The 16524-nt window shown below is 28.9% G+C and overlaps 1 protein-coding gene across 3 annotated transcripts in view; it reads right to left on the bottom strand.

Annotated features, from left to right (window-relative positions):
• Positions 1-16524, bottom strand: part of LOC119768748 (keratin, type I cytoskeletal 9-like) — an 81875-nt gene that overhangs the window by 63209 nt on the left and 2142 nt on the right. For 2 of the 3 annotated variants that reach the window (XM_038259707.1, XM_038259706.1), the window contains exon 2: positions 7475-8205. The exons of the other annotated variant lie outside the window; for it this stretch is intronic. The gene's annotated coding sequence lies outside the window, so the exon portion shown is untranslated. The remainder of the gene's footprint in view (positions 1-7474; positions 8206-16524) is intronic. 3 annotated transcript variants of the gene reach the window in all.

The raw sequence follows: 16524 nt of genomic DNA, 5'->3' as shown, positions 1-16524 counted from the left end.
TGAAAATGTATGTTTTTTTCACTAAAGAAACCAAAAATATATTGTTATTGCAATATATGTACCAAATGATCAGGTGTTTTTCATACATTTTGGATGTAACAATAACATTTTTAGAAAATACTCAAAATTTTCACAAAACTACGTATTTTCGAATAAAATACTAAAAATTTCATTTTTTACAATATGGGTATCAAACGATCGGGATTTTTTCATACATTTCGAATGTAATAACAACATTTTTCGAAAATACTCAAAATTTTCACAAAACTACGTATTTTCGAAAAAATACTCAAAATTTCAATTTTTAAAATATGGGTATCAAACGATCGGAATTTTTTCATACATTTCGAATGTAATAACAACAATTTTAGAAAATACTAAAAATTTTCACAAAACTACGATTTTTTGAAAAAAAGTACTCAAAATTTCCGTTTTTACAATGTGGGTGTTAAACGATCAGGATTTTTTCATACATTTCGAGTGTAAAATAACATTTTTTGAAAATACTCATAATTTTCACAAAACTACGTATTTTAAAATAAAAAAACACTCAAAATTTCCGTTTTTACAATGTGGGTATCAAACGATCGGGATTTTTTCATACATTTTGAATGTCATAACAATATTTTTTGAAAATAATCCAAATTTTCACAAAACTATGTATTTTTGAAAAAATACTTAAAATTTCAATTTTTAAAATATTGGTATCAAACGATCGGGATTTTTTCATTCATTTCGAATGTAATAACAACATTTTTAGAAAATACTCAAAATTTTCACAAAACTACGTATTTTCGAAAAAAAAATACTCAAAATTTTCGTTTTTACAATATGACCTTTTAAATTAAATTGAAGCATAGTCTCAATCTTCCTGCTCAGCGGATTTTGCCAGAAGGAGAAGACGATGATCACGATACAAAATGAACACTAAGCGATCTAAATATACTGTTTTCAGACTGGAATAGATACCAAACTGTCACACGTAGCACTACGGTGGTTTGAGATATCTAGAATCTTAAGGGCCTCAGTGGTAATGAGGTGGTTGCGGGTCCAAGTCCCGTCGTCCCTTAGAAAAATCGGACACATGACGATACAAAGTAACAATTAATGAAAAAATCTCAACCATGTGATACTCATATTGTAAAAAACTGAAATTTGGGGTATTTTTTCGAAAAAAAACGTAGTTTTGTGAAAATTTGGGTATTTCCACAAATTTGTGTTATAACATTTGAAATGTATAAAAAAATCCCGAACATTTGATACCTCTTGTGAAAAACAGAAATTTTGAGTATTTTTTTCAAAAATACGTAGTTTTGTGAAAACTTTAAAGTATTTTCATTTTTTTAATAACTTTCGAAATGTATGAAAAAACCCCGATCGTTTGATACGCACATTGTAAAAACGGAAATTTTGAGAAAAATTCGTAGTTTTGTGAAAATTTTGAGTATTTTCGAAAAATGTTGTTATTACATTCGAAATGTATGAAAAAATCCCGATCGTTTGATACCCATATTGTAAAAATTCTAATTTTGAGTATTTTATTCAAAAATACGTAGTTTTGTGAAAATTTTGAGTATTTTCTAAAAATGTTGTTATTACATTCAGAATGTATGAAAAAATCCCGATCGTTTGATACCCACATTGTGAAAACGGAAATATTGAGTATTTTTTTCAAAAATACGTAGTTTTGTGAAAATTTTGAGTATTTTCTAAAAATGTTGTTATTACATTCGAAATGTATGAAAAAAACCCGATCATTTGATACCCATATTGAAAACCCCCATTGAAATTTTGAGTATTTTTTTCGAAAATACGTAGTTTTGTGAAAATTTTAAGTATTTTCTAAAAATATTGTTATTACATTCGAAATGTATGAAAAATCCCGATTGTTTGATACCCACATTGTAAAAACGGAAATTTTGAGTACTATTTTTTAAATTGGTAGTTTTGTGAAAATTTTGAGTATTTTCTAAAAATGTTGTTATTACATTCGTAATGTATGAAAAAATCCCGATCGTTTGATACCCACATTGTAAAAAATTAAATTTTGAGTATTTTGTTCGAAAATACGTAGTTTTGTGAAAATTTTGAGTATTTTCTAAAACTGTTGTTATTACATTCGAAATGAATGAAAAAATCCCGATCGTTTGATACCCATATTGTAAAAATTGAAATTTTGAGTATTTTTTCGAAAATACGTAGTTTTGTGAAAATTTTGAGTATTTTCGAAAAATGTTGTTATTACATTCGAAATGTATGAAAAAATCCCGATCGTTTGATACCCATATTGTAAAAATTCTAATTTTGAGTATTTTATTCGAAAATACGTAGTTTTGTGAAATATTTGAGTATTTTCTAAAAATGTTATTGTTACATCCAAAATGTATGAAAAAAACCTGATCATTTGATACCCATATTGCAATAACAATAAATGTTTGGTTTCTTTAGAGAAAAAATATGCATTTTCGAAATACAGGAAAATTACGTATTTTTGTGAAAACTTTCATGAAATAATAATTTTAATGGATAGCTGACAGCATCACGATTCCAAAACACTATAATTTTCTGATGTTTGCATGATTTTTCGTACGATTAAAGCCAATGTCTCCCATATAACCAAAATCCCATAAGCTCTGTGCCTCGGTTATGCACGCCTCGGTTTTGCATCCCCCATATGCGGTGCTAAACCGAGGCATGACTGTAGTTGTTTAAAACTTATGATAATAGAAAACGACAAAAAAGAGAAGGTTTTAATATTAAGACTGACTTTGCCAACTTAGCCACGTTTCTGGATAACATATCCTTTGCAAGCAAAAATCAAAAAGTGCCTAGTAAAATATTATACACACAAAACGATCTGACTAATCTTTAGAGACACAACACAATACAAACAATTTTCACTTTAAAAAATCGAGAAAAATCGAATTGGGCAGTACCAAGTTGCTGTTAAAATTTAACCGTGCCCATCAGTAACATCAGTAACTCAGTCCCTGTCCACCGTGGCTTCAGCAAACAACGAAGCAGCTGCTTATGTACTTCAGATTGGCGGGCCAACCAGAGTTTTGGGGGTGTTCGTATACATAGGTCGCTACTTTGGACCCCGGAGGCAATCCGCCGGTTTGAGCCTGAAGCTTTTTTGATTGAAAGAATTACCATCTCGGCCTCGGTGGTGTGGGATTCACTGCTGCTGACTTGGTTGACTTGGCACATCTCCCAGGAGATTTTGGGTAGCAGGTCAATGCAGAAAGGAGGATACGGCCGGATACATAAATCGACGTTTTTCCACTTTTCAACCTCTTGCGTGAAAGTGCGGTGGCGAAAAAGCACATAGAGGGTGTCCAAAAAGAACATAGGATGACCAAATTTTCAGCCACATTACAAGACCACCAAAAGCACAGTCTCATTACTGAAGTTAACAACCGAAAAGCAAAACCGTTACAACCCCATGAATTTCTTTTGAGAAGTCAGCAAAGGACACTTTTTTTTGTGTGCACAACTGCACTTCATTTTACGCCCACCCACCGTCGTCATCATTATCGACATCGGCGCACAGTTGAACTTTTCTTTGCTTTCCCGACTTTTTCTGCTCCCGTTGAAAACAAACAACCAACGCATTCATCCATATTCATGACCCCAAACGCGCTGACTGCTCCTGTTTTCTTCCCTCGCCAGGAGTGAAGGGGGACTCACAGGCACTCGTAGCTTTTTCTTTGCAATTTTCCATCATTTTGGAGCCGCCACCCACCACCACACTCTGATTAACACAAATAGAGTCATTTTCGCCCAGAATGGTGGTAACGAGGATGAGGAGGAGAATCGTGGGACTTTGCTGCACACCAACACAGTCAAACGCGTTTTCTGGGTGAATTGACGTTGTGTGGTAGAGAGGTGTTTACTGAATTTTGAATATTTGTTTTTTCTTTAATAGAATAATATTATTTTGCATTTAATACAATTTATTAGTTTATTTTATTACGATTTCTTAAATTTAATTTTTCTTTAATTTTAATTTTTGTATTTTTAATTCGGCTGAAACTGTTTTTGGTGCTTTTGTTATGCTCAATGAGGCGTTATATTGAATCTTTGGTCCTTTAAAATGTTAGTCTTGATTTGAAATACTGTTTTCGGAAAGATCGGAAAATGTCACGAATGTTTCATATTTTAACATTGAAAATCGGACAATTAGTTGCTGAAATATCAACGTTAGAAAATGGTGGGTTGTTTGGGTGAGACTTAGAAAACATCAATTTTCCTGCTTTTTAAACCTTTGCATGGCAATATTACAACAACTAAGGGTCGTATCAACAATGTTCGAAAAAGCAAAAATAGAGAATTTTCTCAGCTTTTCAAAAATATTTTTTTCAAAGGTTGGCAAAAATGGGCACTAATTAAAAAAATGAATTACTGCGACTATTTTGAAAAAAAAGTTACCTAAAAATGGCTATAACTTGAAAACGGAGTACTTTATCAAAATTTCACTACAGTACTTTTTGATTGCTAATTCAATTTTACATCAAAAAATAAAATTGAAACATTTTTGCGACCAATATTTCGATCTTTTGAAAAAAAAAATGTATTGATTCAAAAAATCATAACTCGGTCAAAGATTTTTTGCCCATACTGGAAATTTCTGAAAAGTTGGCATTTGATGTAAAAATGCCAAAATAAAAATATTGTTTTTTTGCAAATCAAGTTTTAGTGACAAAAAATCACCAACAAATTTTTTACCGTGCATCATTTTTTTCAGTTTAGTCCATATCCATACCTTGTCCATACCTACAACTTTGCCAAAGACACCTAATCGATCAAAAAATTCATTCAAAAGATACTTTTTTTTTAATTTTCACATATCATTTTTGTATGGCAGCTGCCAAATTTGTATGGAAAATTATATGGACAAACTAATGATGCAAAATGGCTCGCTTGGGCATACCAAAGGCACCAAAAAAATTTCAGCCGGATTGAAAAATACAAAAAATGAATGACCGAAATCTCAGATAATTGCTCAACATACTTATTTTCATAACATGAGTATTAAAATCATACATAACATATAAATTTTTAGTTTTGAAAATTGTCTGAAAAATGGTGTTTTTTTATCTGTCTTGAAAAATTTCTTCTTTTGATCTGAAACTAATCTAAAATAATTTTTAAAGTGTAACAGCGTTAAAAAGTTACAAAAGTATAAATTGGTCAAACCTGACGATACAAAATTTTAAACTGCAAAAACTAATAAAAAAAAAGGAATAAACTTTAAACTTGTCTAATGTTTAACGATAAGAAAAAAAAGAAACAAAAAAGAAATTAATGCTTAAGTTTATTACGAGTTAATTACGTGAAGTTTTGCATTTTATCAAACAAAATCAGTAAAAAAAATGGGTTTTAAATACGTAATAAAAATAAGCATTGTTTTTTTCAATTCAATTCAGTTTGTATTTGGTAAATAATCAATTCACAATTTGTTTTGCAATTAAACCTAATAGAGATTTGGAGGACCTTTCAGCTATGTGTTGATAAATTTGTCTTTCGACATAATTGGTTATTCTAGAGGCAAATCACAAGTAGGAAAAAGTTCAAAAAAAAAATCTACGAAAGCCATAAGCATTGATTTCTTTTTTTTTTTCTTATCGTTAAACATTAGAAAAGTTTTAAGTATTTTAAATTTTTTTATTAGTTTTGACAGTTTAAAATTTTGTATCGTCAGGTTTAATCAATTTATACTTTTGTAACTTTTTAACTCTGTTTTCTTACAATAACACTTTAAAAGTTATGTTAGATTAGTTTCGGATCAAAAGATGAACAAAAAAAAAATAAAAAAAGACATTTTTACTGATCAATTTATTTGCATATAAAAAAACTATTATTATCTAAAGCTCTCTTCATGTTGTACAGAATGCAAAAACTTGCTAAAATGAATCAAAATAAAATTTTAACCACCTTCGATTTTTTTTGGGATTTTTTCAAACAACTTATAACCTGAGAAAAAGTTCGTGCAGACCAATAATGTATCAGACCAAGCCTACTTGGATAGATTCGTTGGTTGACGTTGGGCTAGCAATCTAAAGGCCGTCAGTTCAAATCCCGGACTGGAAGGGGAATAGGTTGTAAAAGAGGTTTGGATTGCCGCACCAATTAACACAGTAAAAAATGAATTTTGGAAGGTTGAAAAATTTGATGGTTAAATATTACTTCTTTTTTGAGTAATTTTACCTAAAATAAAGTGTAAAAAAGTGGAATTCTACAGAAATTGATGATATTTTTACCAGTAGCTGATGTAAAATTACACATTATTCTCATCATTCTACCCTTTTTTTATGTGAAGCTTCAAACGCCTTGAGCCGAATTGGAATGTTGCAATAGAGATCACCAAAACCAAGTTGTTGGATTGAATCGAAGACTTCGAAATATATATTTTAGAACTGCATATATTTAAAAGCATGAAAACTGAAAACTCACCGATATGAATAAATTAAATTTCAATTATTTTTCAAAGAACTGCTTTTGTACAAGGAATAACAAATAAATTTCCTAAATACTTATTATTGCAACGTTGCAAGTTTAAAAGTTTCGAAAATTGTTCAGTTCTTTTTTAACAATTTAAAAATATTTTATGAAGGAAAAGCACCCCACAAAAATTATATCCGGTAGTTTTTTCATTATAACCTAATTAGGTCTCATTTTTAAACCAACGATATCTTGGAAACTATATGTTCAATTTCCAATGTGAAAAAAAAATCTTGTGAAATTATCTGTTCTTTTCAATAAACATATTTTTTAAATATTTGAATTCAAGCTTAATTTGAAAATGTCCAAACTTTTTGTAGCTTGATCTAAAATTAATTTTAATTTGGTTTTTTGAATAGAGCAGAAAATTTCACAGAAGTATAATTTTTAACATTGAAAATCTAATCAAAATAATTCCAAAGATATCTTCAGTATAGAGGGTCTAATTGGGTGAACCTAAAAATTTTTTTTTTTTTATAATTTCGAACTTTAAAAGACTATATTTCAGCAACCAGCAGTCATCCTATTAACTAAGTCCGAAAACGGTAATTGCAGAAAATTTTCTCAGTTTGCTCAAATAATGAAATAACTCCGATACATAAAAGATATGAAAAAATAAAAAATAAAAAAACATTTTTAGGGAATTTAACTTCTAGAGATATAACGTTGAATAAAAAACAACAAAAAAATACAAATGTTCAAATCACGAAACATTATACAAAATTCTAGTAAATTAGTCAACAATTTTTTTTTTTAATATGAAAGTAAGATTTGTTCCAAATTATTCGAGTGCTAATTTTCGAAACATGATCACCTCAAAAATTGCACTCCTTTTTTAGTATTGATGCCCCCTATCCAATCCCTCCCCCTCATCAGCTGGGTGGTTTGTTGAATTTATGTTTCGCTGCACTTGACTCGTTTACTCAACGAACAGACACACACACACACAAAGCCCCCAAAAAGTACATACCTTAGGGGTACCTTTGAAGTTATCCGCCTGACCTCCTCCTCCTCCTACTCCTTCATCCACTATGTACTGGTACTGGCTCACTAATACGGTGACACTTCGCCGACGCAGACAACAAGGACCAGCTAATGGGATTGTACGGGTGTGCACACTAACACAGCACTCTGCTGCTTCCACTTTCCCTCCCCCCGGCGAGCTTTTCCACCGACAACTTGGTATATGTACTAGATGTATGTACGCTCCACCTAGTCGACGCTGTTGTAAAGCATCGGTTTTGTTTTGCTTCCACGAATAATCATATCGATTATTATCTTCATCCTTGGGACTTGCCGCGTTAGTTTTTTCCTGTCATTTTCCTTGGAATTTCTGACGTCAACTCACTTTCCACAACAACACCAAAGGGAAGAATGACTTTTCCGCGCTTTTCCACTCGCCGAGATTCGCACACACTTGCACACACAAGAAGCGCGTTTGGGGCTGGTTGGTTGGGCCGGGGGAAAATCTCTAATCGAAATCGATTTTCCGCTTCTGCTCGCTGCCTGGTTGCTACTTCCCAGTGTGTAGAGTGTTGTGTAGTTTGTACTTGTTGCAAGACTCGGGCGTCGTTTGCCACTATGCTTTGGAAGAATGGGGCCTATGTTGCGCTTTTCGTTGTGAGACAACTCATGCTTTTGGTTGTTTTTTGTTTTTTGGAGGGAATTGCGGACGTCGCTCCGACGAGGAAAGTTCCACGGCTAGGTGTGAGAGGGAGAGAAATAAAGATAGAAAAAAAATATACAAACATCTATTTCAATTCACACACACAAACATTAAAGTAAAGTCTCTACTTAAAAAAAATACTTTAAGTTATTGTTGGTCGAAGTGAAGTCCGAGATAAAATCGTCGTGCAAATGCATTTATAGTTAAATTGAGTTCAGAAAACCATTTTTTCAAATTTATTTTTCATTTTTGTTCATGCTTCTTGATTTCCTCTGAAAATCAGGGGACAAACAAAAATTATTATGATGGTAAACTTTTTTTTAATGATAAAATCTTGTTCAATCGATTTTAAAGTATTCAGAATACATTGTATAGCATGTAACATTTTTAAACCAACAAGCAACCACTTGGTTTTATTGAGGTTTTATGGTAGCATCTTGATTGTTTATAAGTTTTATGTTGGCTTTCACAGCAACCAATAACCATGAGCAGATTTAAAGGTTCCATAATTAAATGTAGTACCATAATTAAAAAAAAAAAAAATTAAAAATATTGGTTATGTAGTCAGACTATATTTATGTGCCCTTTCAATTCAAATTTGACCAAATTTCATCCAGTTATTTTTGAAAAAAGTACACACAAAGTCATCTTTTACCCCGATAGCGAATGTCTTAGAGGTTTTCAGTAAAATCATTTTTTAGGAAAAAAATTACGAGGTACATAAAAAGATTATAAATAGTAATTACTGTTTTTGCAGATCGAAAAAGAGTCACTAACAGTTTAACTTTTGTAACAAATAATCAACGATAATAACAATCTCTTACTTGAAACTCAACATGCGCATTTTGTTTATAACTGAGTAGGTACAAGTAAATCGAAGTGTTGCATTTAAAATAATTGAAACTAACAAAAAATGTCAAAAGAAGTTGCAACAAATGTGAAATAATCATTGATTGTTGATGTTGATGATGATTTTAGGTAAACTATTTTGATGTCGTTGCAAATTATCGTTGAACAAATCTCAAGAATTCAGTACAAAAATGAAATAATAAAAAAATATATAGAACAAAATATAGGATTTTAATTTATTTTTCAAATATTATAGATAAAAAAACAGAATCAAAATATTATGAACTGATACGAATTTTCTCATACTGTATGTCCCACGCCAATATGACGGAAGGTGATAATCATTGCAAATCAATGTACCTTAAAAAAATGAAATATTTGTGACCTAGAAAATATTTTACTTGTGATTATTTGTTTTTTAATATATTTTAAGTTTTTTCATATATTTTGATGGAGGCGCAAGATCATCCATAAAGCTTCGTTTTAGGTGAAGATTCACGAAGTATCGTGCGCCTCCTTTTTAAAGTATATAAAATTTTAAAATTAAAATAAAATTAAATTAATAAATTTCCAGGTTAAAATATTTTCTATGTCACAGATATTTGAAAAGGACATCTTTAGCGCCCTTTCCACAAAAAAATTGTTTAGATACATTAATTTACAATAATAATCTCCTTCAGCCATGGCGTGATGTCCATGTACGTCTTAAAAAAAAACAAAAAAAAATGTTTCGTTTAAAATTGTCATTTAAAAAACAAGGTGCCTGTCACTGTGCTTCTTATAAATGTCAGCCTGAAAGTGAGCAAATTGAATTTTAATGTTCAATAGATCATTAAAGCCAGGTTTCTTTTAGTTATTCATTCAAAAATAACAGATTAATAATTAAATTTATTAGCTTTGAAAAAAATATTTTCAAATTTGAGGTTAAGCAAATATATCCAAATTTAGTTACAAAACTGTTCTTCTCAAAATGCCTCTAAAACTAAAGATATTTTTTGATTTCTGTTTCCGTAACGTATAAAACTTGTAACCTAGAAACTTTTTTTCCGTTTATTTAGTTTACTTTACTTTTACTTAACTTATTTTTCTTGAGAAAAACATGACGCTTAGAGAGTATTTAAATAATCATATTTATCAATGTTTTAAAAATAATTAACCAATAATAGTTAACTAACTTTTGAAACATTTAAAAATATGTGGAGTCGGAGTCGGAGTCGGAGCCAACCATTTGTTGAAAGCTGGAGTCGGCGTCGGAGTCGGAGTCGGCTAGAGTTGGTAGGCCGGAGTCGGAGTCGGAGTCGGAGCCAACCATTTGTTCAAAGCCGGAGCCGGAGTCGGAGTCGGAGTCAGCTAATCTGAGAAAGCCGGAGTCGGAGTCGGAGTCGGAGTCGTTTGAAATATGACCCGACTCCGCAGCCCTGATAAAACCTGATGGCAATAAAATCTAAACGGCTTACAATGAGGTTTTATGAAAGTTTTGAGAGAGTCTTGAAAACCCGATGGCTAATGGATAGTATAATGGTTATTGTAGCTGTCAATTGCCTTTAGGCTTGCAAAAAGCCTACTTAAAACCATAAGCTCCTTGAAAATCATTTAACGCGGTCAAATATAGCAATGCATAAATATTGCGCTAAACGCGTGGTTTTATTGTTTGTGATTGCTACGATCTTGGTAGAAAAAATTGAAAAAGCAATAAATTTGATTAGCATTTGATGAAACACACATTTATGCTGAATTTCTGACATAACAAGGGGAACAGCATCTAATTCCAGCGTGCCTCTAATGTTGGCAGGTCAGAACTTTGACATTCAATTAAAGCTTATCAAAAGCTTTTTCAACTGAACTCGAGTGATAAATTACACCATAAGAAGGGAGCAAGCAAGTTTCTATCAAAAGTTTTGCAAAATTAGTTGTTTAAATAGTGAAAATCAGCAAATTGGATGGAGTTAGGAGCGAGTGCTTAACCTGCCAAAAATACGAGAATTCCCCCTAGTTCGACGTTCAAAAATGTGTTAAATTTTTTTTTTCAAAAATCTGCAAAAAAAAATAATTAAAAATTGTTATTACAAAAGGGTTATTATTGATTTTTTTCTTGTTTTTATTTGTTTGGCATTATCTTCCCCACATTTATTGATAAATTTTTAACCGCATTTTATCATTTGGCAAGTCAAAGACCCAGAATAAAATCGGTCTGGCCGTTTGAACGACGTTTGAAGACGTATGAAATGTCATTTTTCCATAACTCCTAACTGGATTTTAACAAAGGTTTTAAAAGGCTTTGAGGAGGTTGTTAGGATTCAATTTTAAAGCCTTGAACTCCTATGTAGGTTTTATAAAAAGGCCATGCCAACCAATTGCGGAGGTCCTTTTGGGTTTTAACAGAGTTTTATCGGAGTTCTGGGGATGCTGTTACGAAGAGCTGGTTTTGATGTTGGTTTTGGCTGATAGATTTTATAGCGGTTATAACAGCTTTGATAAAGCCTAAAATTTTAAATTTGAATTTCTTTCTTTTGAATTTTTTGAATTTAATTTTTATGAATTAATTGATAATTTGTTTTTACTGTTTAAATGATAATGGTGCCATTCTTTAGCAGTCAGCAGCAGAAAACGATTGAATGAATTGAACTAATTCTACTTGGACAGTATTACTTAGAATGTTAACTGCCTCCAATTAAAATTCCATCCAATTAGGTCTATTCTGTAAAAATTGGCAAGAAAACCCGTAAAAATCTCGACTCTGCTCTGGGCGGGAAAGGGTTTTATCTGTTATTTAGAATTTCTCAAGGCATAATCAAAAGAAATTTGATGATTGTATACAAGTTTCAACAGATTTTAGGTACTTCTTAAAAAAATTCCTGTAAAATCAAAAAAAAAAAGTTGTACTATGCCGTCAACGAAGAAACACCTCTTTCTTGGTGCCAAATATCATACTTGCCTAGTTTTTCATCATCACACCGTGTTCTCTTTGCAAACAAATTAATGTTTATCATGTGAATGATCTGAATAGTATTTATTGATACACTGGACAAGTTTTTTTTATCAGAGCAATTTTTAGCTCGTTTGGTCTAGTTTGCAAAAAATAGAGTTTTTTTTAAAGGTCTTATAAGCTATTGTGTTTCATACATTTATAGGACATATTAACAGTCAAAACCCGAAGCCTGCAAAATGCGTTACAGTAAATTTTCGCAGGCTTGGGAAATATGCAAAATAGCACCAAACTTCAATGTTTTATAGTGTTTTGGAATCGTCAGAATGTCTACTTTAAGGAAAAAATATGCAAATTAGTGGATTTTTGGGCGGGGCTCGGGGGGGAGGGTTAACGAAAAAATATCCGAGCAAAATGCGTTACAGTAAATTTGTAAAATTTATATCTTATGCAAAACATGACCAAAACTCAAAGTTTTATAGTGCTTTGGAAAGGTCTTCACATGAACTTTATGTTAAAAATATAAAAAGACTACGTTTTCCATAAAGTTTTACTAAAAAAGTTAAGTAAACATTTATTGTTCTATATACTAATATCAGTAAGAGAGTAAAAACATGACTTTTCATTAGAAACATAATCATGCGACATATCCAACTTCTCCAAATTTCATGAATAGTCATTCTGCAACAAAATTGAACCGATTCAGCTGAACCGGTTCACCCAACCGGTTCAATAGTTGTACCGGTTGAACATTACTGGCACAAAATGTATCATGCGACATGTCTAACTCTTTCAAATTGCCTGAAAAGTCATTCTGTAGCAAAATTGAACCGATTCAGCTGAACCGGTTCATCCAACCGGTTCGATAGTTGTACCGGTTAAACATTTCTGGCACAAAATGTAGCATGCGACATATCTAACTCTTTCAAATTGCCTGAAAAGTCATTTTGTAACAAAATTGAACCGATTCAGCTGAACCGGTTCATCCAACCGGTTCAATAGTTGTACCGGTTGAACATTTCTGGCACAAAATGTAGCATGCGACATATCTAACTCTTTCAAATTGCCTGAAAAGTCATTATGTAGCAAAATTGAACCGATTCAGCTGAACCGGTTCATCCAACCGGTTCGATAGTTGTACCGGTTGAACATTTCTGGCACAAAATGTAGCATGCGACATGTCTAACTCTTTCAAATTGCCTGAAAAGTCATTCTGTAACAAAATTGAACCGATTCAGCAGTTGTACAGGTTGAACATTTCTGGCACAAAATGTAGCATGCGACATATCTAACTCTTTCAAATTGACTGAAAAGTCATTCTGTAACAAAATTGAACCGATTCAGCTGAACCGGTTCATCTAATCTAATTTAAAGAATTTAAAAAAAATCAAGAATTTAAAGAATTCAAAGAATTTACAGAATTTAAAGAATTTAAAGAATTTAAAGAATTTTAAGAATTTAAAGAATTTAAAGAATTTAAAGAATTTAAAGAATTTAAAGAATTTAAAGAATTCAAAGAATTTAAAGAATTTAAAGAATTTAAAGAATTTAAAGAATTTAAAGAATTTAAAGAATTTAAAGAACTTAAAGAATTTAAAGAATTTAAAGAATTTAAAGAATTTAAAGAATTTAAAGAATTTAAAGAATTTAAAGAATTTAAAGAATTTAAAGAATTTAAAGAATTTAAAGAATTTAAAGAATTTAAAGAATTTAAAGAATTTAAAGAATTTAAAGAATTCAAAGAATTTAAAGAATTTAAAGAATTTAAAGAATTTAAAGAATTTAAAGAATTTAAAGAATTTTAAGAATTTAAAGAATTTAAAGAATTTAAAGAATTTAAAGAATTTAAAGAATTTAAAGAATTTAAGGAATTTAAAGAATTTAAAGAATTTAAAAAATTTATAGAATTTAAAGAATTTAAAGAATTTAAAGAATTTAAAGAATTTAAAGAATTTAAAGAATTTAAAGAATTTAAAGAATTTAAAGAATTTAAAGAATTTAAAGAATTTAAAGAATTTAAAGAATTTAAAGAATTTAAAGAATTTAAAGAATTTAAAGAATTTATAGAATTTATAGAATTTAAAGAATTTAAAGAATTTAAAGAATTTAAAGAATTTAAAGAATTTAAAGAATTTAAAGAATTTAAAGAATTTAAAGAATTTAAAGAATTTAAAGAATTTAAAGAATTTAAAGAATTTAAAGAATTTAAAGAATTTAAAGAATTTAAAGAATTTAAAGAATTTAAAGAATTTAAAGAATTTAAAGAATTTAAAGAATTTAAAGAATTTAAAGAATTTAAAGAATTTAAAGAATTTAATGAATTTAAAGAATTTAAAGAATTTAAAGAATTTAAAGAATTTAAAGAATTTAAAGAATTTAAAGAATTTAAAGAATTTAAAGAATTTAAAGAATTTAAAGAATTTAAAGAATTTAAAGAATTTAAAGAATTTAAAGAATTTAAAGAATTTAAAGAATTTTAAGAATTTTAAGAATTTAAAGAATTTTAAGAATTTAAAGAATTTTAAGAATTTAAAGAATTTTAAGAATTTGAAAAAAATTAAGAATTTTAAGAATTTTAAGAATTTTGAGAATTTTAAGAATTTTAGGAATTTTAAGAATTTTAAGAATTTTAAGAATTTTAAGAATTTTAAGAATTTTAAGAATTTTAAGAATTTTAAGAATTTTAAGAATTTTAAGAATTTTAAGAATTTTAAGAATTTTAAGAATTTTAAGAATTTTAAGAATTTTAAGAATTTTAAGAATTTTATGAATTTTATGAATTTTAAGAATTTTAAGAATTTTAAGAATTTTAAGAATTTTAAGAATTTTAAGAATTTTAAGAATTTTAAGAATTTTAAGAATTTTAAGAATTTTAAGAATTTTAAGAATTTTAAGAATTTTAAGAATTTTAAGAATTTTAAGAATTTTAAGAATTTTAAGAATTTTAAGAATTTTAAGAATTTTAAGAATTTTAAGAATTTTAAGAATTTTAAGAATTTTAAGAATTTTAAGAATTTTAAGAATTTTAAGAATTTTAAGAATTTTAAGAATTTTAAGAATTTTAAGAATTTTAAGAATTTTAAGAATTTTAAGAATTTTAAGAATTTTAAGAATTTTAAGAATTTTAAGAATTTAAAGAATTTTAAGAATTTTAAGAATTTTAAGAATTTTAAGAAGTTTAAGAATTTTAAGAATTTTAAGATTTTTTTTAAAATTTTAAGAATTTTGAGAATTTTAAGAATTTTAAGAATTTTAAGAATTTTAAGAATTTTAAGAATTTTAAGAATTTTAAGAATTTTAAGAATTTTAAGAATTTTAAGAATTTTAAGAATTTTAAGAATTTTAAGAATTTTAAGAATTTTAAGAATTTTAAGAATTTTAAGAATTTTAAGAATTTTAAGAATTTTATGAATTTTATGAATTTTAAGAATTTTAAGAATTTTAAGAATTTTAAGAATTTTAAGAATTTTAAGAATTTTAAGAATTTTAAGAATTTTAAGAATTTTAAGAATTTTAAGAATTTTAAGAATTTTAAGAATTTTAAGAATTTTAAGAATTTTAAGAATTTTAAGAATTTTAAGAATTTTAAGAATTTTAAAATTTTAAGAATTTTAAGAATTTTAAGAATTTTAAGAATTTTAAGAATTTTAAGAATTTTAAGAATTTTAAGAATTTTAAGAATTTTAAGAATTTTAAGAATTTTAAGAATTTTAAGAATTTTAAGAATTTTAAGAATTTTAAGAATTTTAAGAATTTTAAGAATTTAAAGAATTTTAAGAATTTTAAGAATTTTAAGAATTTTAAGAAGTTTAAGAATTTTAAGAATTTTAAGAATTTTTTTAAAATTTTAAGAATTTTGAGAATTTTAAGAATTTAGAGAATATAAAGAATTTAAAAAAATTAAAGAATTTAAGGAAGCATGACTTTTCAACCGGTAAGATGAACCGGTTCAGCTGAATCGGTTCAATTATGTTACAGAATGACTTTTCAGGCAATTTGAAAGAGTTAGATATGTCGCATGCTACATTTTGTGCCAGAAATGTTCAACCGGTACAACTATTGAACCGGTTGGATGAACCGGTTCAGCTGAATCGGTTCAATTATGTTACAAAATGACTTTTCAGGCAATTTGAAAGGGTTAGATATGTCGCATTCTACATTTTGTGCCAGAAATGTTCAACCGGTACAACTATTGAACCGGTTGGATGAACCGGTTCAGCTGAATCGGTTCAATTATGTTACAAAATGACTTTTCAGGCAATTTGAAAGGGTTAGATATGTCGCATTCTACATTTTGTGCCAGAAATGTTCAACCGGTACAACTATCGAACCGGATGGGTGAACCGGTTCAGCTGAATCGGTTCAATTTTGCTACAGAATGACTTTTCAGGCAATTTGAAAGAGTTAGATATGTCGCATGCTACATTTTGTGCCAGAAATGTTCAACCGGTACAACTATTGAACCGGTTGGATGAACCGGTTCAGCTGAATCGGTTCAATTATGTTACAGAATGACTTTTCAGGCAATTTGAAAGAGTTAGATATGTCGCATGCTACATTTTGTGCCAGAAATGTTCAA

This window comes from Culex quinquefasciatus, chromosome 3 (assembly GCF_015732765.1).
Source record: "Culex quinquefasciatus strain JHB chromosome 3, VPISU_Cqui_1.0_pri_paternal, whole genome shotgun sequence".
NCBI lineage: Eukaryota > Metazoa > Arthropoda > Insecta > Diptera > Culicidae > Culex > Culex quinquefasciatus.
This window is presented reverse-complemented; position numbering and strand designations above follow the sequence as displayed.